Source organism: Peromyscus leucopus, chromosome 20 (genome assembly GCF_004664715.2).
Source record: "Peromyscus leucopus breed LL Stock chromosome 20, UCI_PerLeu_2.1, whole genome shotgun sequence".
In the NCBI taxonomy this organism is placed as follows: Eukaryota; Metazoa; Chordata; class Mammalia; order Rodentia; family Cricetidae; genus Peromyscus; species Peromyscus leucopus.
Window position 1 is genome coordinate 12,132,616 of NC_051080.1, and position 20,698 is coordinate 12,153,313.

Here is a 20,698-nt window from a genome sequence, read left to right on the forward strand (position 1 = left end):
CTAGCATCACCTAGGGGACAAGCCTCCAGGTATGCCTGTGAGGGATTACTGACTTCAGGTTAGCCTCGGGGTTTGCCCGTGCTGGGTTATTTTGATTTGGTTAATGGAGACAGACAGACCTACCCTAAAAGTGGGTGGCACCTGTTGATGGGCTGGAATCCTAGATTGACGAAAAAGGCGTATGAGATTTGAGTACCAGCATTCATTACTTTTTGGTTCCTGACTCTGAATGGAATGTGAGGAACTGCCTCAGGCTCCTGCCACCAAGACTTTTCCACCACGTTAGATTTTATCTGGAACTGTGAGCCAAAATATCCCTTTTCTTCGGGTTATTTTATCAGAGGAACATGAGAAGTCACTAAGACACAAATGAATTATTTAAAACAAATGAATATTATTGAGAATTTGTGATTTTCTTACAATTAATTTGAGTGTGGCTAGGTAATTTAAAATTCTATGGCAGGAGTACTTTCAGAATTTTCTATTATAGTGTAGTTGGAGAAAAGGCAAAAACAGAACCTTATATCTCAGAAGAAAGAAAGCATCCTGAATCATTTTAAACAATAACAACAAGAAAAATAGTAAGATGATGAATCAAAGGGAAAGTGAAGCTGGTATCTGTCTTTAGGAGAATGGAAGGGTCCAGTAGTTCAGTGGTGTGCCTGTTCCTGCCCCCAGCTCTGAGCATCAGGGGCACCATGCTACACACAATGGCAGGAACTTCTTGTTTGCACTTAGATTATTCCACCTACAAGAGGTTCTTTGAAAGGATGAGTGTGTGTGTGTATGTGTGTGTGTGTGTGTATATATATATATATATATATATATAATCAATTTCTAGCCTCATTTTTAATGACCTAACTTAAAGGAGGTTTACTGAGTTGCTGGCCTCAATTCTTGTGTGACACATTTTCCCTCCATCCAAAACAGGCCTCACCCATGCTTGCTAACTCTGTATCTTTCTCCTCACCCACTCTCTGATACTCAAACTCCCTTTCCTCATGTTTGAGAGTTCACTCAAGGTTTATCACATGATTCTGAATATGTGGAAGAAATATATCAGTTCAATCTGACTTCATGCGTCTTTTTTGCTGCTATAACACCCCTAATTCCCTTTCTGCTCATGTAGAGTTCTCCACTAAGATAACTGGGCTGCCCTTACTCTTCTGTCTACTTTCTCTGTGAGCTGCATTCCTCAGAGATCTGCCTTAAGTTCAAGCCTTTGCTTTTGTATATTTTCTGAAGTAACTTTATTCAACTCCACAATTTCTATGCTCAAAATTAGGCTGTGGAATTTCAGATCTGTGTTGCTAACCCAAATCTTTTTTTTTTTTTTTGTGGTATCAGAAACAAAATTAAAGTGGCTACTATATGTTTACTTCGATGGTCCATACAGATATGAAACCTAATGAGGCTTGGGCTGAAAAGTGGCTCGCTCAGCAGTTAAGAGCACTGTCTATTTTTTTCCAGGGGACACACATTCAATTCCTAGCCCCCACATGGCTCACAAACATCTTTAACTCATTTCCAGGGGATCTGATGTCCCTTCCTGGCCTCCATAGGCACTGAATGCACTTGATGTACAGACATACATACAAATAAAATACCCATGCATACAAAATAAACAAAAAAGGAAATTGTACATATTTAGTTTCCTTTGATAAAGAGAAAAATGATGATTTGGGCAAGACCTAAATTTTGGATTGGTTTCATGCCTCCTCTTTTGGCAGCCTTCATCTTTTCCTAAAGTCTTTGTGCCCCTAGGTTTTTCATAGTGGACAAGAGATCGTCTTTTAAAACTGGGATTGATTTTGGGGGCAAGGGCTAGAGATTATCATATTGAATATGTAGTATTCCAACATTTTAACAATGGCTAATTTTAAGTAAACCCAGTCTTTTCTAGTTTTAGATCAAACAGATGTCCATAATGTAGACTCCCTCACTGTTAGCACCAGCTGGTAAAGGTAACTACAGATGTGCATTTTCCTTTTGGTATAAATGGTCCACAGCAGGTCTGGTAAGGCCTGTTATGGTATTGTTCTGATTCAGCATGCCTTCTAGTTCATATACAACCTGCATTAATTTGTAAAGACTGTGCACTTAAAGCAGTTACCAAGTTGTTAGAACATAAGAGCAATAACAGGTCATATGTAATATTTTGTTTGGAAGTGTCATTTATACCATAGCAAAGGAAATGTTTTCAAAAGCCGGACTGTAATAAAGTAACTTTAATAACAATAATTAATGAGGCTTAAACTAAACTCATTATAATTTTATTATCCCCTTCCCATAATTAATCTTGTTTCTGGGTACCCCATTTTATTGTTTTTGGGGGTTTTTTTGTTGTTGTTTTCTGTTTCCTGGTATCTCCTTTACTGTGTGAGGGCCATGGTGACTTTCAGAATTCCTAGTCACTCCCCCATGACTGCGCATGTGCTGGCAAGATGCTTAGTCATTCCAGGGCCATTATGTCCTACGTAATCCATGGACCATGTGATCACATAACTTTCACACAGCGATCACATAATCTATGCTCATGCATAGCATAACTTCGTAAGCCCATATGGGCAGAGGGATCTATAAAAGTGGGTTCCACATATCCCTCCTTCTCTTTCTGCACGATCTTCCCATAGGCCTAAGCATCCCCTTCTATTTCCTCTCCTTAATAAACCCTTATAGTAGGTTTTGCTGTACCTTGTGTCTTTTCTTGAATAGTAAACAGCACCACTTAATGAATAGCATTGTGCCGCTTAGTAAATAACAGTGACTACAGATTCTTATGCAACGAGACACTAATTCTTTTGTCAGGACAGAATTCAGATTCGCAGTCTCATAATTCTTCATGGTCACAGTGGTTTGTTGTAGAATATTATTTTAAGATGTGTTACTTTTGTTTATGCCCTGGAACTTTTGTTTAATGATGCAAAGATGTGTTTGATTAAATAAAATTCCCCTGTGATCAGGAGGCTGAGTCAGCAACTAGCTGACAGGAAGTGGTAGGGAGGAGCCAGGTGGAGAGAGATTTTTAAGGAGGGGCCAGGAGAAGCAGGAGCGCTTTTCAGGGAGATGTTAGCAAGGAGAAGAGGTGAGCGACTTGCTATTCAGCTTCCCTGAGGAGAATTCCAACCTTTGAGTCTTGAGTTCTTTAGAGGAGCTGGGATTTAGATAAGTTCCCTTGTAGCTTTGAAAAAGTCAGTGAGGGAGGGAACAGAATCCCCCAGCTAGGCTCTTATAGCCTAACAGCTGCTGGTAGCTTTAGCTGAAGTTTTCCTGGTCCCGCCCAGCTCATGTGGCCCTGTAGCCGCTTGGACCCAAGTAAATACACAGGGGCTTATATTAATTAAAACTGCTCGGCCATTAGCTCAGGCTAACTATTGACTAGCTCTTACACTTAAATTAACCCATAATTCTTAAGTTTAGCCATGTGGCTTGGTACCTTTACTGAGTTCTGCCTTCACATCTTGCTTCCTCTGTGTCTGGCTGGTGACTGCTGACTCCTCCCAGAATTCTCTTCTCTACTTGTCCTGCCTATACTTTCTGCCAGGCTACTGGCCAATCAGCATTTTATTTATTAACCAATCAGAGTAACACATTCACAGCATACAGAACGATAGATATCCACAGCAGGTAGCTGCTGTGGAATTGCAGTTGCTGATAAGGACAACCATGGCTTAAAAGGCAGCAAAGGATTAAAAAGAGGGCAAGTGGTTTGTTTGCCTCTTGTCGCTCTTAGCATCTGACTGTGAATGATGCTGATGCCAGTTTCTGTTGTGGCTTCTTCTAAATGCCTCACTCCCTTCCCCGCTCCGCCAGCCCTCTCTCTTCTCCCTTTACTCCTGGAGTACTCTTAAAGCCTCCACCAGCCACATCTCCACTGGCGCACCAGGAAGCACCTCCAGATCACATTCACATTCTCTCTTTCACAACCACATTTGGTTGGATTGGCTAGATCCTTGGTTGGTCTCTGAATGATCTTTCTTCCTAAGGGTTGTAGATTTGTTCCTGGTTTCTCCCATTTTGAATGACTTTGCTGATAACCCTCATGTACTGCCAGTTATTTTCTGACAATTTAAAGAAATATTTTTAATATCAATTATTTTTTTATTTTAAAACATAAGGCTTTGTTCTTTATTAATTAATATTTTATTGCATATTGAGACTTCCAAGCAATGTATTTTGATCATGTTCATCCCCCAACTCCTCACATTTCTACCCTCTCTACCCTCACCTCTTTACCCTACCCAGCTTTAAATTTTCTTCTTTCTCTTTTTTCCCCCCTCCATTGAGTACAGTTTGTGTTGCTCAGCTACTCTTGGGAGTGGGACCTGTGGTGAAAGATGGTCAGCCTATTAGAGATCACATAATTAAAGAGACCTGGTTCACTCTCTCCTAGCAGCTACCAAGTGTCAATATCTCATCAGCTAGTGACAGGATTTTGTACCACCTCCCCACTTCCATGCTGGGATGTTGTCATGCTTGAACTTGCATTAGCCTCATGCATGTTGTCACTGTCTCTGTGAGTTCATATGTACACCTGCCCTATTGTGCTCAGAAGTATTGTTTTCTTGAAGTCATCAACCACCTCTGGCTCTTCCACTCCCTCTTCTGAGAACTTCCCTGAGTCTTGGTGGGGCAGGTGTGATATGTATGTTCCATTGAGGACTGATCACTCCACAGTGTCTTGTTTTCTGCATGTGAATGAGTAGAGGGTCTCTGTGTTAACTGTCACCTGTTACAAGAAGTTTCTCTAATAAGAATTGAGGATGCAACATTCTGTGAATATAGCAGTAAGTCATTAGGAGTTATTTTAAGACTATGTCTGTTTATCAGAATAGTAGTACTTGGTTCTCCCTCTAGGCCTGTGACCTATCTAGCCTCAGATTTTGGCCTTGTTAACAGTTCCAGGAATGGGTTCCATTTAATGGAGGAGGCCCTAGATCCAAAAAGAGTATGAAATGGTTGGTTACAGCCATAACATTTGTGCCACTATTGAACCAGGAAACTTTATTCTTCACTTTCATTTTAATCATTTTATTTTCAATGTAAATTGTTGCTCAATCTTTTCTTTGTAAAACATTTTCTTGGGTTTGTAGGTTAGCATTATTTGGGGCATTTTTTCTAGTTGTCTTTTGGCTCCTTCTGGTCTATCATTAGTTGCATTTTTCCCATCAACCAATAAAAGTAAGACCCAAGGTTTTAATTGTCAACTTTGTTTCTTTTTCTGAATAATTGAGTTCATACAATGCTTTCATAGTGTCAAGGGTCATTTCTAGATATCTCTCTCTCTCTCTCTCTCTCTCTCTCTCTCTCTCTCTTTCTCTCTCTCTGTCTCTCTCCAGTTCAGTTTCAGAATTCTGATGCTCAATTCTTGATGTTCCAAATACTAGTAGAGGTTCTCACATTCTGAGCTCACTGTGCACTTGCCCTTCATCAGCTTCTGGGCAACTTCTTTCCTTTTACATGATTCCTATTTTAGTTCCTGTGAGATGATGCAATTTATGTACGTTAGATTTTGCAGGTAGTACATGGCTAAACTCCACAATTTATTAGTCCCTTCTTTCCCAGTTATCTAGTTTTAAAATAAGTGAATTTTCTTTCAATTTGCTGTATAAAATGGATTGTTTTAATGAAGCCTGAATGCTTTTCAGTCTTACTGTCTTCATCCTCATGAAAACCTCTTTTGACATTTGCAAGAACTTTCTGTTCAGCCTCCCTCCCCCCTTTATTCTACACACTGATTCCAAGTAAATATTTCTTCCTCACAGCCTTGGTAATATGACTGGCCAATTCAAATATACTCAACGGTTTCCAAATATCTATTGAAAATTGGCTTGGGACTTATCAAGGTGCATAAAGATATCTATATCCCTTTGTGATGAACATGACATTCAACAGAGAAGATAGGATTGCTTGACAATTGAAAATATGGAAAAATTCTACAGGTAGAAAATTTTTCTTCCAAATCGTTCAAACATGCAACATTTGAAAAAACCAAAAACAACAAAGTACTTGTATTGCTTTTTTCTTACAACACACATATAAAGATTGGACATGTCTTCAAAATAAGTAAATGAACCTAGTATAGAAATGACCTGATTTGAAATCACTGAGCCAATTCACAATTTTGGATAACATCTACATTGTACTTTTTTGTATATTCCTGTGGGTAATGCTATAGGTTACCATCAGACTGTGGGGTCCCACACTGCTTTTTAACGCTACAGCCTAGGTGCTCACAAAAGATGCAATGCAACTCTTTTCCACTCTTTCATGTTATCATTTAATAATTCTGAATTGAGATTTTTCTATATTAATACAAATTGCTTAAATAGTTTTGGGTCTCCTATCTCTCTCTGAGCTTTCTAAAGAAGAATACATTCTATTCTTAAATTATGTGTGTAATAGTTAATCTTAATTGTCAACTTCTTTGGATCTGGAATCAACTAAGAGATGGACCATTGGGTATGTCCATGAGAATATTTCCTGGAAAGTTTTAAGTAAGGGTGGAAGGCATTTTCCATACTGGTCAACATTTTCTGATGATGGTAAAAGATAGATAGACATCTGAGGGAAGAGCAGTTCTGCTTTTCCATGCCCACCTTCACTCCTTGATGATGAGAGCATCAACTCTGTTGCTGCCATTGTCTACCAACATCAGAACCCAACATCTTTGGCCTTCTGTTGTGGCTAGAACACTAGGGGCTGCCCACTGATGCTCCAGGTCTTCAGTGCCAGATTGGGCAGCTGAGCCACCTGGCCTCATAAACTGAGAAGCATCCCAGTTCTTGGCCTCTCTAGTGCATATATAGCCATTATTGAACTGCCCAGCCTGTACTGTGTAAGCCAGACTAATAAATTTACTTCGTAAGAGACATTCATTCTAGTGGCTCTGTCCCTGTAGTGAACCATGACTAATACAACACATTTTGTTCTACCTAGCAAAATATCTGCAAGAATGATACTAAAGAAATAGTAACACTGTATACTACTTTTAGTTGAAAATGAAGTTCTCAACAAGTTACACTAATACCAGTATGGGAAAAAATGTAGGTAATTTCAGAAAAGCGATGAGATGATTTAAAGAAGACAGTTCTAGTTTTGAACCATGCTGAGTAATTTGACCTCAGAATGTCATATGCTATGATGGTAGTTCTGAGCATTCAACAAGTGGCCATGTTCCAGTATGATGAGGTTTATTTCTATTGCACATTCCTGTTATAACAGCCAATGTATCTAAAGGTTTCATGAAACCTGGCATGATTTCCTTTAAAGGTTCTTTGGAGCTGGCATATCCAACACATGCCCAACAAATACAAACACACATCTGATTCAGTAAGCAAAGCAGGAGTTGACTCCAGAGATTTGGAAACAAATAATTAAAATTGAAGCCTTAATAAGGAAGATTGTGCATCATTAGTTTCCTAATGCACTCATTACTAAGTGCTGTATATTTCATATTATTCTACATAAACTTCATGCTTAATGTTTCATGTTTTCCAATGTGGCTCAAATATCAGAAAAAAACAGTATTCATCACAGCAGCTCAGTCTCTTGCACAATCTATAGCTATTCCCCTTTTATACATATTTGACAACATCTGTGGTCATATTTTCCTTAATTATTTACCTCCTAAGCCTCTGAAATTCTGATTCATTCTTGTGGATACTGTTACTGCAAATGTTCCTCTCCTAGCTCTTTATTTCCAGTTCTGACAATAGCTCACCCAAACTGACTTTTGGAAATGCTGTGAGTGATTGGAATTACTTCCTTTGAAAATGCCCTCAGTGAAGCATCGGGCCCGAGGGCTTGTTTTTCTAGATGACTGACTTGGTGAGTCTCCAAAACTCATGGGGAATGTCACTGAGTTCCTTAAGAGGCCTTCTCTCCAGGAAGCGGCTTGCTGTCCTTGGAGGTGCTGGTAGATCTAGTAGCCCTCATTAGTATGCAAGGTTGGTCACAGTTCAGGATGGACAGCAAATCCAGTTCTAACCAGGTTACTGTGTTTCAGTACTGACTATTGTCCTGGACAAAGTGTAGAGCAATCCAAGAGAACGTCCTTACACTTCTCTGGTATTTGGTCTTCTCCCATCAATACACAGTTCTCTTTTTTCCTTCATAATGCTGCATTTAATGGATACATAGAAATAACTAAGCCAGAAGGCTAAGCAGAAATCACTCCCTAGAGGGCATTCTTAAGAACATGGCACTTTGTCATTTCCATAAACAACAGCTATGCAGTACTGGGCCAGGACCAAAAGTGAGACAGTAAGAGTCAGACCCCAGTTACAAATTTAAGGGGACATCAACAATTCCCTAACAAAGATGTGGATTAAATGCAACATTTTAAAGTATGGAAATGATTGCAAAGATCTATGATGAATGAAATATAAAATTTTAAATTAAAGTCTTTATATATTATATCTAGTTTAACCTACCTTCAGACCTCTTTAGTATAATAACAAATCAAAATTTTCATTATTTTCTCTCCTTTATAGATTGAACTTTTGCTGTTGGCCATAGGTTAATACTTTATATTTTACTCCTATTTCTAAAGGGATGTTCAATTGGTTGTGGTATTTAATAACATTAAGATCATATTTATTACACCAGAGATTATATGAAGCCATTCTTCCTTAAATATTAATAAAAATTCTGTGCTTATGAATTTCAAAGGCATCTTTTAGAAGTTCTAAATATCATCTTCCTATAATTATTTGACGTATTTACATTTTTCTTCATATTTCCATAATATAAAGATGTGCTACATTGCATCTTATTATGGGGCTCACAATAACATATTGCAAGTTGGGGATATGCCCACCCAGACCTTTAATTGATGCTGCGTTGGGAAGAGTAGCTTACATTGACCAGCAGAGCACACTGATGGGGGAAGACCATCCGCATTTGAAATGACATGAAAGCATAGGGAATCCTCTGCTATGTAATGAACAACAATTTGGAAAGCAACATTACAACAATGGTCTCCCAGGACTCTAATGGTGCTGAATGATTTCTGTCATCTAGCGATACCATAGCCATCATAATGTATGCCTGAATACATACAAGTTCAGCTGTTCGACTATACATAGAACATAATACTTACTAATAGCATGGTTCCTGAAATGAACAGGACATCAGCTGAAATGACCCTTTCCATTCCAAAGACTGCGAAAAACCAAGGAGCAATGGTAATACACCAGGCAGACCAAACTGGAGTGTCCAGATGCAGTTAACTCCCTGCAAGTACTTTCTGCACAGAGGACTGCTTTCCTCCTCGGTTAATTCTTAGCGCACTGGTCAGCAGGTCAGAGCAATTTAATTAAATGTCACTGCATATGCAGTCTAACACAAAATGCTCTCTCCTTAACGAGCAGTGTTCGGATACATGTAGACAGCCCACCACCCCTGATTTTCTGGCCAAGCACCCAAGGTTAGGAGTGCCTTGAGCCTCTATGATACTTCAGTCTTGGGGACAATGCAAATTTTGGATGGACCGCTACCAAAAGCTTATGTCCCCTGGCAGTAAGTTCCTGCTGGCAACCTTACCTTCCGTTATTGTTTACCTCCCTGACATTAAACATACTTGTCCTGCCAGAGACTTTACTTCCATTAGGGAGCTTATTTCAATTACTATTAGGGTTATTTTCTCTGCTTCGTTTCAATTCATCTTGTATCTCGTAGGCTGTCCCTACATTTGTTCTCCCCTCTAGATAACCTCCCCACAGTACTGGTGCAACTAGGTTATGGCCACTTCAGCAATGCTGTGTGACTGTCCTACTGGTTGATACTGTATGTCCATGTAGGACTCTCACTGATGTCAGGGAGCATGACCTTCGAGTTTGGCTGTCTCTCCTTTGTTTGGAGACAAGTTCTCTCACTGTGAAACCCAGCTAGCCTGGAAATCCCTAGGTAGATCAGGCGGGTTTGGAATTCAGAGATCCGCCTGCCTCTGCTTCCCAAGTTCTGGGATTAAAGGCATGTCGTACCACGTCCAGCAATGGTATAGTTTCTGACATTATCTCATAACATACTGCTTTTATTTATATAAAAGCTGTTACTCTAAAACTGCATGCCCTATACTCCCAGGACAACCTCCCACCCCTGTTTTCATGGCTATTCTTGATCACATTGGGAGGGAACTTTCGTGACTGGCTTCTCTGACTTAGTTTTGTACAGTACACTCAAGTTCATAAAATGAAAGGAATTACCTAATGAAGCATTACACAGACTGTATTCTGAATATTGCAAAATAAATAAATCGTCCCTAACAGCACACAAGCATGAAGCTTCCAATTGCCTAAAACCTGAAAAAAAATGTAAAAATTATGCACAGAAACACTTACGCTCTTCCTTGTCTGCAATTCTCATTTTGCATTCCAACTAGGAGGAGGCCCGCAGCTGACCTAATAAAAACCTGACTGGCTAAAGAGGAGGACAACCTGCCTGCTGCTGCAGTCCAGGCCAGGAAGAGTGCTAATTCTTGGCTTCAGTCTCTCCTCTGAAGGAATCATTCAGGGCTTTCTGTGGCACGGAACACTGTGACCAGCCAGGAACTGAGATGAAAATAACCTTCCTTTGTCTTACACCCCCCCACCAAAAGTAGCAATGTTTTAGTTTCATACAAGACCCTGACTTGTGTCTAGTTAAAAAACAGAAAGTTGGGAGTTAGGAGAGGCAGAGAACTGACAACCAGGCATGTCCTATGGCTTTCTGGACCGGGTACGATTCCTAAATCTGCACATGCTCACAGGAATGGTGTAAGCAATTCATGCAGAACACAGAGACCACTTAGAAATCACTGGGGTCTGACAGGAGAGCTTCACCTATGGGGAAAAGGGGAGCTAATGTGGGGGCCTCCTTACTAGTTTTAGGATATGGACATTGCCTTTTGAGCTGTCTTTGTTGCACTAAAGTGACAGTTTTATTATCCATGTCACAGAATTGCAGTAAGAATTAAGTATCACAACAACCCAAATTGTAAATTCTGAACTGTTAGTAAATGTTGCCGAGAAACCTAAAACAATAAAATAAATGAGAAAGTGAAATAAGATTATGAAGCCAATCTCCACTGTACTGGAGAAATTTAATTAAAAAATATTTTCGTAAGTCTGGAGACATGTAGGTTGCTAAGCGAAACACTTCAATCTGAATAATTTCTTATCTGTATGTATGATTTACTAGATTATGGAAGTCAATTTGTTCTTTAAAATCTATTTAAATTATCTTTACTTCCAAAAAACAAATAAAAATAGCGGGGAAAAAATGGTCTCAGTGTGATAACTTCTCATGTGTCTAATTAACTTCCAAAACAATGAAGTGAGGAAATAATTCTATTCCATTACTAAATAATTGAAAAATAAACATTGACTCTTGGACCTGTCTAAACAATTTTATATTATGTAAAATACTTTGAAAAAATACTAATATAATCATTGATAATATTTAAGAAACATACTTCCTTACATTATTACATTTGTTTTTTAAAACAATAAGTTTTATAACAGACAAGTTTTGTTCAACAAAATAATTCTGAATGAAGCATACAGTTCTAAAATTTATTCTCAGATTTATTTTATTTTATTTTTATCTATATATGTGGGTTATATCTCTGTGTGTGGGGTATGTGTGTGGGTGTGTGTGTCTGTGTATGTGTGTGTGGTTGTGTGCATGTGTGTGTGGGTGTGTGCCTATGAAGGACAGAGAAAGCCATCAGATCACCTACATTGGGATTACAGCTATTTGTGAGCTGGCAATCTCGAGCTCTCTTAAAGTTATTTTTTAACCTTGATTTTTTTTTTCATTGTGTGATTTCTCTCTGAGACATATTACCACAATCTAGTTATTCATTGCAATCAATACATTATTATTAAATCTATCTCTATTTCTAATATCTCTTCTAAGTCCAGGTTCCTAGTTTCAACTTTCTTCTACATTTTTATTTGATTCCTCGGAGATCACTAACATAACTTATTCCAGAATAAATCAACATCTCTCACCATCTGATATCTACTTTTGTTCATATGTTCTTCTCTGACTGTAGATCATAGTACCCACTTATTAACTTGTATTTCAAAGGTGACAGTTATCATCTTTCATAACTGACCAATTAAAACAAATTGGACTCTACTTCTCCAGCATCTGTTGTGTTGATGATGGCTCTCTTACTCTTAAGTCCTACTCTCAGCTTCTCCTCAACTATTCTGCTCCAACACAAATTTGCTTCTCCATGTAGGCATACTAATAAGAAGGGAAATCCACCCGGAGGCCATAAAGCACTCATAATCTTCCTCCCCAGCAAAGGCCAGAGGCAAAAGTAGTCATTTGCAGAACCAACTACTTCCTAATACGTATCCATATACATTTCTAGCCATCTTCAAGTTGCTGGAGCAGTTCACTGGGTTTGTCATTAATCACTCTGCTTAAGAGCCTGTAGAGCACATTCCTCATTACCTCTGGAAAGTTCTAGAACACCTGCCTAGAGAACTTTGCAATGTCCCTCTAGAAGTAGCTTGTAGGGTAGCCATCTACCCTGCTAGCTCCCGTGGCTAACCTGCACTTCCTCATCATCCAGAGCATTGGATACAGACTCAACGTGGGATTGGGAAAAGGTTTTCTGTTTGTTTTTGCATGTCTTACTTTCTCCTTTAAAGGCATAACATGTTGCCTATCACCATTATATGATGCACTGGCCTGAGTATGGTGGGAGAGATCTTGAGTGGCCAAAATCAACAGTTTTCTGGTCTCATGTTATTTAATTACTTAGAAGCTTTGTCACACTTAACCACTTAACTGCATCTTGAAACACATGTCTTTCCTGACTCTTTTCACTCACATCTTGGAAATCTCCTCTCCTTTGTCAAATACTCACTCCCTCGTTTCTGCTTTCTCTTCCCTCCCCCTTCTGATTCTGAAGGTGAGATACTTTCGGACTGAACCTAACACTCTGCCCAGGTGAACACAATAGAACCATGCTATTTATACAGTCCTTAAATCTAAAATAACGGTGTCCCACCTTTCCACTAAACTCTAAACTCCCCTGTCCTGCTGCTGAATTGACATCTCCATTTGAAAGTCTAGTAGGCCTCTAACCATCACAAAGCTTCACAGTCACACTATGGCTCAAATCAAACCCTATAACTGTTTCTGTTGTATTTTTGATCGCAGCAATAACAAGAGTGACCTACACAGGGTGTATTTGTGTAAAAAAAACCAAATACTCCTGTGCTGACAGCTGTATACACACTTGAGCAATACAAAGCTGGAGAGATGGCCCAGTGTTTAACACCATTGACTGCTCTTGCAGAAGTCCCATGTTTGGTTCCCAGCACCCACTTATGACCATCTGCAACTACAGTTCCAGGGCATCCAATACCCTTTTCTGCCTCTGTGGGCACCAGTCACACACATGGTACACAGCCACATATAAAGATGTGTGCATACACACACCCCTACACATACGAACATGAAATTAAAGAGTAATTCTTTTTAAAAGTACAGCAAGACAATTATGTATCACATCAACTAATGACAAATAATGACAATAAATGGATATCATATTGGTTCATGTGCTAATTATATTTTGTTATTGTAAAGGGCCTCTGTCTACTTACTACATTTTAGAATGCACCCTGCCTACTGATTAAAAGTGGTCCAGAAGAAAGGCTTCTCAAGGGATGACAGTTCTTCATGTGTTACTACCTGTCTTAGGATTATATTGCTATGAAGAGACAGTAGGCCCACAGCAACTCTTATAAAGGAAACCATTTCATTGGTGCTGGCTTACTGTCCAGAGGTTTAGTCCATGCTCATCATGGCAGCACACAGGCAGACATGGTGATGGAGAAGGAGCAGAGAGCTCTGTATCTGGATCAGCAGGCAGTAGGAAGAGTGAATGACACTGGGCCTGGCTTAAGCAACTGAAACCTCAAAGCCCACCCCCCAGTGATATATTCCTCCAACAAGCCCACACCTACTCCAATAAGGCCACACCTCCTAATAGTGCCACTCACTACGGGCCTAAGGAGACCATTTTTATTCAAACTGTCACACTACTCCAAAGATTTTCTAGTGAAAATAGATGATAGCAGTACTGACCTGGACAAGCCTGAGTTAATTTGCGTATTTCTTCTCTCTTAGTTGTTAAGAAAAAAATGTTTAAAAGATTAAAAAAATTCATTGGGAAACTATTTACATAATTAATATAACAAAAAATGTTTTTTGTTCATGGGTACTATCTTTTTAATTCATGTAACAAAAGAAATAAAAGTCCTTTTAAAAGAGTATAAGGTGAAACTGTTATAGGAGGCAAAGGCTAATTTGCTACTGAAAAGAATACTAAGATGTATTTATTAGTTTTATTTTATGTGTATGATTGTTTGGCCTATACATGTGTATATACAGTGTGTACACACCTGGTGCCTGTAGAGGCCATCAAGGGGTATCAAACCACTTGAACTTGATGCTTGGAACCTTCACGTGAGTTGTCAGAACCAAACTATGATCTTCTCCAAGAGCAGAAAGTTTTATTAAAAGCTGTGTCATCTCTGAAGCTCCTAAAAGGACTTGCAAGCTTAGCAGATGAGCCTAAGTGTACAGTGTAGGTAGCATCTTCAGCAGCCAATAGCTGCAGCATAAGCGTCTGCCTCATCGCTTGCTCATTGACTCAGCCCAGCACCTTTCAGCCCTGCAAGCTCCTTTCATAGCAAGTGCTCTGTACTTTTTGTATGTTTTGGTATGCTTAAAATTCCACTTTCCTACAGTGTTGTATAAGACAAATTGCTAAACGGTCTTATTAATAATAAAAAAAAAAACTGGAGTCAGATATTAGGGTGGAAAATTGAGAGATCAGAGGACTAGGACAGGCCACAGACAACCTCACCTTACCAACACCTCAGTCTCAAAAAGACCTACTTCCTGTATACCCATGCCTATATGCCTTTCTCTTCTGCTGTCTCATTTCCTCTCTCCGCCCAGCTACATCGCTTCCTGTCTGTCTGTACAGACCTCCAGACCTTTATGGTTAACTAGTGTTGGAATTTAAGGCATGTGCCACCATGCCTGGCTCTGTTCCCAGTGTGGACTTGAACTCACAGAAATTCAGACGGATCTCTGCCTCCCTAGTGATAGTATTAAAGGCGTGTGCTACCATTGTTTGACCACAATGCTTACTATAGTGGCCGGCTTTTTCCTCCAGTCCTCAGATAAACTTTATTAGGGTGCACAATATATTGGGAGGACACAATATAGCACACACACAATGTTGTGTTCAGGCTTACATCATTGGAGTACTAAGCCACACCATACAGCTTGAGTGTATAGAAGGCTCTACCATCTAAAGAAATACGCTCTATATTAATTCACTCAATAATAAAACAGGTTTCTTAGGTACTCCTCAGAACATATGTCATCATCAAATGGCACATGACTGCAAGTGCCCTTATGAGCCCTGAGACTGTGAGACTGTGACAGTGATACATCCATAGCAAATGTGTGCACCTTTCAAAGTCAATCATAGATTTCACGTATTTCTGAAGCACCCCATTGTTTTCACCTTGTTATTCTGTAGCACTCTAAAAAGATGACCCAAATCCTTAAAGGGACATGCACATCCCCTCAAGATCTGTCTGCTTCATTTATGTAATAGCCTTTACTTTGTAATGCCCAGAGTCAAGGACCCCCAAAGAGACCACCATGGAGCCAAGTCCCAATGCAAACACAAAGAGGTTTATTGAGTGGGCAAGCTCGAGTTCAGTCTGAAATCCAGCTACACCACATTTGGAGAGAATTTGGAGACCTGGGGGTGAAGGGTTCTTTGCTGTGGGATGGTCTGTATGTCAAATTGCTCTGATTGGTCAATAAATAAAACACTGATTGGCCAGTGGCCAGGCAGGAAGTAGGTGGGACAGGGAGAGAGGAGAATTCTGGGAAGCAGAAGGCTGAGGCAGAGAGACACTGCAGCCACCGCCAGGACAAGCAGCATGTGAAGATGCTGGTAAGCCACTAGCCACGTGGCAAGGTATAGATTTATAAAAATGGGTTGATTTAAGATATAAGAACAATTAGCAAGAAGCCTGCCATGGCCACACAGTTTATAAGTAATATAAGCATCTGAGTGATTATTTTATAAGTGGATTGTGAGACTGCAGGGCTTGGGGAACCTGGAGAGAAGCCCTCCAGGAACAGTTCTTAAAGGGAAAAATCGCAAATGGGGCTTTCCAAGTCTTGACATTACTGGATTGGCCAGGAACGTGTGACCCTGGATTATATTGGTTCAGAGAAGCAGGGAAAATTCCACCCTGACAGTTGTGATTTAGGGGCTTTTACAACAGATATCTGTTTGATTGCTCATTGGCCAGGCCATTAGGGTGGCTACTACCTGACATTATGTTTTTGCAACTTTGTGGTTTTTCCTGGAACTAGGTCAAACGGTTATGCCCTGAGGTAGGAGTTATTTCTCTTAAGATGGAACTTCTTAAGTTTCTCCTTCTAAACTTCCTTGAGCCTTTTTCTTTGTTAGCACTCCACAGCATCCTTGTTTTCTCTACAGTGCAGTGTTCTTTCCCGCCTGCCACAGATCATTTTCTCTTAATACTTTTTTACCTAGCAAAAATAATCTTGGCAACATAATACTCTTGCTCCTTCCATATTTACTTAACAGGTTTGTGCTAACCTTCATTTCTACACTTAGACACCTCTTTGGGGAAGTCTTTCTTAACCTTCTCTCACGATTGAGTTTCTTTGCATATGCCAAGTCATGTGGTACTTCTCTTTACCTTCTGTGCTCACCTCACTATGGTATTGTGTTCCCCAAAATATTGTGCATGCTAATAAACTTATCTGGGGTCAGAGAACAGAACAGCCACAATATTAAACATAGAGGATAGGCAGTGGTAGCACATGCCTTTAATCCTAGGATTCCAGAGGCAGAGATCTACCTGGATCTCTGTGTGTTCAAGGATACAGCCAAGCTTGATGACTCAGGCCTTTAATCCCAGGGAGTAAAGGCAGAAAGCAGAAAGGTATATAAGGCATGGGGACCAGGAACTAGAAGCTTTTGGCTAGTTAAGCATTCAGGCTTTGGAGCAACAGTCCAGCTGAGATTGATTCTGGATGAGGACTCAGAGACTTCCGGTCTGAGGAAACAGGATCAGCTGAGGAACTGGTAATGTGAGGTAGCTGTGGCTTGTTCTGCTTCTCTGATCTTCCAGCATTCACCCCAGTAATTGGCCTCAGGTTTGATTTCATTAATAAGAATATTTAAGATTCCTGCTACACCTCACTTTTCAGTTATACTTTTATCACCACCACCACCACCATCATCACCATTGGCCACTAGAACATAAGCTACAGAAGACAAGGAACCACCTTTTACTCTATGCATTCATTGTATATGCCCCCCAGAGGAGCACAAAGCAGGTTCTGAGTTATTTCCTGTGTCCAAGCTGAGACTTATTCTCTGCATCCATTCTGAGTGCACCCAATTCCTCTACTGCGGTATTCAGTGGAGACTCTCCCTCATTCATTGGAATGTTGGCGGACTTTTTGCTTTTTGTCTTATACATTAAGGATGTCACCTGACTCCTCTCTTTATTTTAAATTGTCAGTTTTGTGGTTTACATATACTACTCATCTGAGATGTTAAGGATACCTTTTTCTGTTTCAGTAGAAATCTTTTGGACTCATCTCCGGCCATGCTTCTGAATTCTCAAGATCATTCAGTGTTCTACTCTGTTCTTTAAGATGATGGCTTATCAGTTGCCTGGCCCCTGCACATTCATCTTGTACTGCAAAGGTAAGGCTTAGGAATCATCCCAGATGAAGAAGTTCCACAAAATGTCAAAGGTTTTCCCTAGGTCTCTATTATGGTAATCTCAACCATTTCCATTGTCTTCAGAAACTTGAATACATACCTTAGAAGAGATATTTTATATAGTTATCATCGTAAAATTTATGGCACACGGGATCAGCAGTCCTCAAAGAAAATACAGTTTTGCTTAAATTAAATACATGCTTACGAGTAGTGACCCAAAAGTGAATGTGGTTGAATGCAATTGTGCAGTTTCCACTAGGAACACCTTGCTGTGCCTTTGTTAATCAATATGCACCACACAAGGGGCACTAAAGGGAACGGTGCAACCAGCGTGCTACCCTGAGCTGACATTCAGCCTCAATTAGAGGCTCATGGTAATTTGAAAGTTTGATGAGGCTTAGGAATTTAGTCTATTCAAAAACAACATTCCTATTTCTGTGTGATTCAAACCCTTAATGATGATTCATTGAAGAAAACAAACAGCTCTTGAAAATCCAAGGAAACAGGAAAAAAATTCTAGCTAAGGAAAGAATGGTGAGATTAAAGTCATATTGACAAAATAAAAAAATAAAAATAAAAAAGTCCCTGCCTGTAAGTGCTGGAGAGACACCATGATCATGCTATGACAGTGCTACTCTTCAGTTTGTGTTCAGTCTAATCTATCCAGGAAAAAACTCAAAATTCATTCTGATGCCTTCTGTCAAAACCCAAGCTGAAAACAAATTAGCTACTCCAATTTAAGCACATAGTTAAAAAAAATATTAGTTTTACAGAAAGACAAAAAAAAATTCTGTAAGTTAAAGCATCACCATAACCTGGGGGGGGGGGGGCAATGATTTTCTGAGCACCAGATTCTTTTATAAGATGCCTGAAGCTAGTGTATAAGGAAAGTGAGTTACTTAGCTAAAATGAAGTATCGCTGCTGTAATTTCTAGAGGGGTATGCCCAGGAAACAGGAGAACATTACACATTTGTAAATGCTTAGGTAATGTTGTTGAGTATTCCATAGCAAATACATGGTCACCTTTTCATTTCACCTTGAGAGGTGAATGTGTTTAATTGAAGTAAGTGTACCTGATAAACACATTTGTGAATGCTACTCGTTTAAGCATATTTCCAATGAATCCATGATGACAGTGGGCCAGGGCTTACATTTGAGTGTGTCCACTGAGGTTCTCCTGCTGACATTTAGTCCCCATTGGAAGGGGGGATTCTGAACCTACTGCTAATGTTGAAAGGGAGAAGCCTGGGATTTGATTAGGACTGATGGCACTGGTAGCGCCATGACTGAAGAATGGCACTTTCCTCAGAGAGGTTTAGCAATATGAAGATACATAATATTGGTCCCTGGCTCCTGCAGGGGATGCTCTCTACCCCTCAGGACTCGGTCAGTAAAAACATCTCCACATATGGCCTCTGAGCTGTTCATTTCAAGAATCATGAGCCAAAATAAACGTATTTTCTTTACAACTAAACCAGTTAGTAGCGATGTATATAATACTATTAACTGGAAAAGAAAAGAAAAAAAATGTATCTATACAAATGACAACACTTCATACAAAGTATTCTGGAGCACATCATTTAGGGAAAGTTGGAACAAGTGGACTCAGTTGACACAGACTACACATATACCCATTAAATAGGATATCAAAGAGGAAACATATAACATACTTGCTATTGTGGGGATGTTGAATGCTCCCCAAAGGCCCGGCTAATACTTCTGAAAGGGGTAGAGCCTACTCAAAGGGATGATGGTAGGTTGGATGGCCTCTTTGTCTCTAACTTCTGGACTCCAAAGTGAATGAGCAGTTACCCTGTCACCTGCCCAGGTCATTGCTAGCCCGTACCCTACCAGATGTGTCCACCCGATTACAGACTGAAACCCTAAAACCCTTGCTAAACCAAATGCTGTCTCTTTCCAAGCTAATCATTTAGGTATTTTGTTAGTGATAGAAAGCTGAGGAGCAAGTATTTTAATTATGACTAATGTTAGACTTTCATCGTATAATTCCAACAGACTAAACATGTTGTTAACTTAGTAACTACTGACCAGATAATTGTACTCACTGTATCCTCATAAGGTCAAAACCAAACTCAGGGAAAACAGCCAAAAGTACAACTCAAAAGCAGTTTCTGGAAAAGAAAAGAAAAGAAAAGAAAAGAAAAGAAGAGAAAAGAAAAGAAGAGAAAAGAAAGAATGTAGCAGGAATCTTAAAAGTTCTTATTAATAAAATCAAACCCGAGGCGAGTTATTGGGGTCCATGCTGGTAGATCAGAGAGACAGAACAAGCCACAGCTATCTCACCTCGCCGGATCCTCACTGGTCTTGTCTCCTCAGACTGGAGGCCTCTGAGTCCTCATCCAGAATGGGTCTCAGCTGAATTACTGCTCAAAAGCCTGAATGCTTAACCAGCCAAAATCTTAACCAGCCAAATGCTTCTAGTTTCTGGTCCTCACGCCTTACATATCTTTCCGCTTTCTACCACCACTCCCTGGGATTAAAGGCTGGCTTTCTGGGATTAAAGGCGTGTGTCACCATGCGTGGCTATTTCCAAAGTGGCCTTGAACTCACAGAGATCCAGAGGGATTTCTATCTCTGGAATGCTAGGATTAAAGGTGTGAGTGCCACCATTTTCTAGCCTTTGTATCTAGTGGCTGTCTGTTCTCTGACCCCAGATAAATTTATTAGAGTACACAATATTTTGGGGAACACAATACCACCACAAAAGAAAAGAAAAGACAAAAGACAAAGAAAAAGAAAAGAAAAAAAGAAAAGAAAAGAGTTGGAACTGCAGTTTGAAAGGGCATACTATCTTGGAAAATCAGTCCAACCCACACCAACATATTCAAGGGCAAAATAATCAGATTTTAAAGACAAGTAAAGAATTG

At 39.7% G+C, this 20,698-nt stretch overlaps 1 protein-coding gene across 2 annotated transcripts in view; it reads right to left on the reverse strand.

Moving 5' to 3' along the window:
- Window positions 1-20,698, reverse strand: part of Cntn1 (contactin 1) — a 315,808-nt gene that overhangs the window by 237,586 nt on the left and 57,524 nt on the right. Inside the window, exon 1 of one of the 2 annotated variants that reach the window (XM_037197418.1) lies at window positions 10,344-11,079. The exons of the other annotated variant lie outside the window; for it this stretch is intronic. The gene's annotated coding sequence lies outside the window, so the exon portion shown is untranslated. Of the gene's footprint in view, window positions 1-10,343; window positions 11,080-20,698 lie in introns of those variants that run through there. 2 annotated transcript variants of the gene reach the window in all.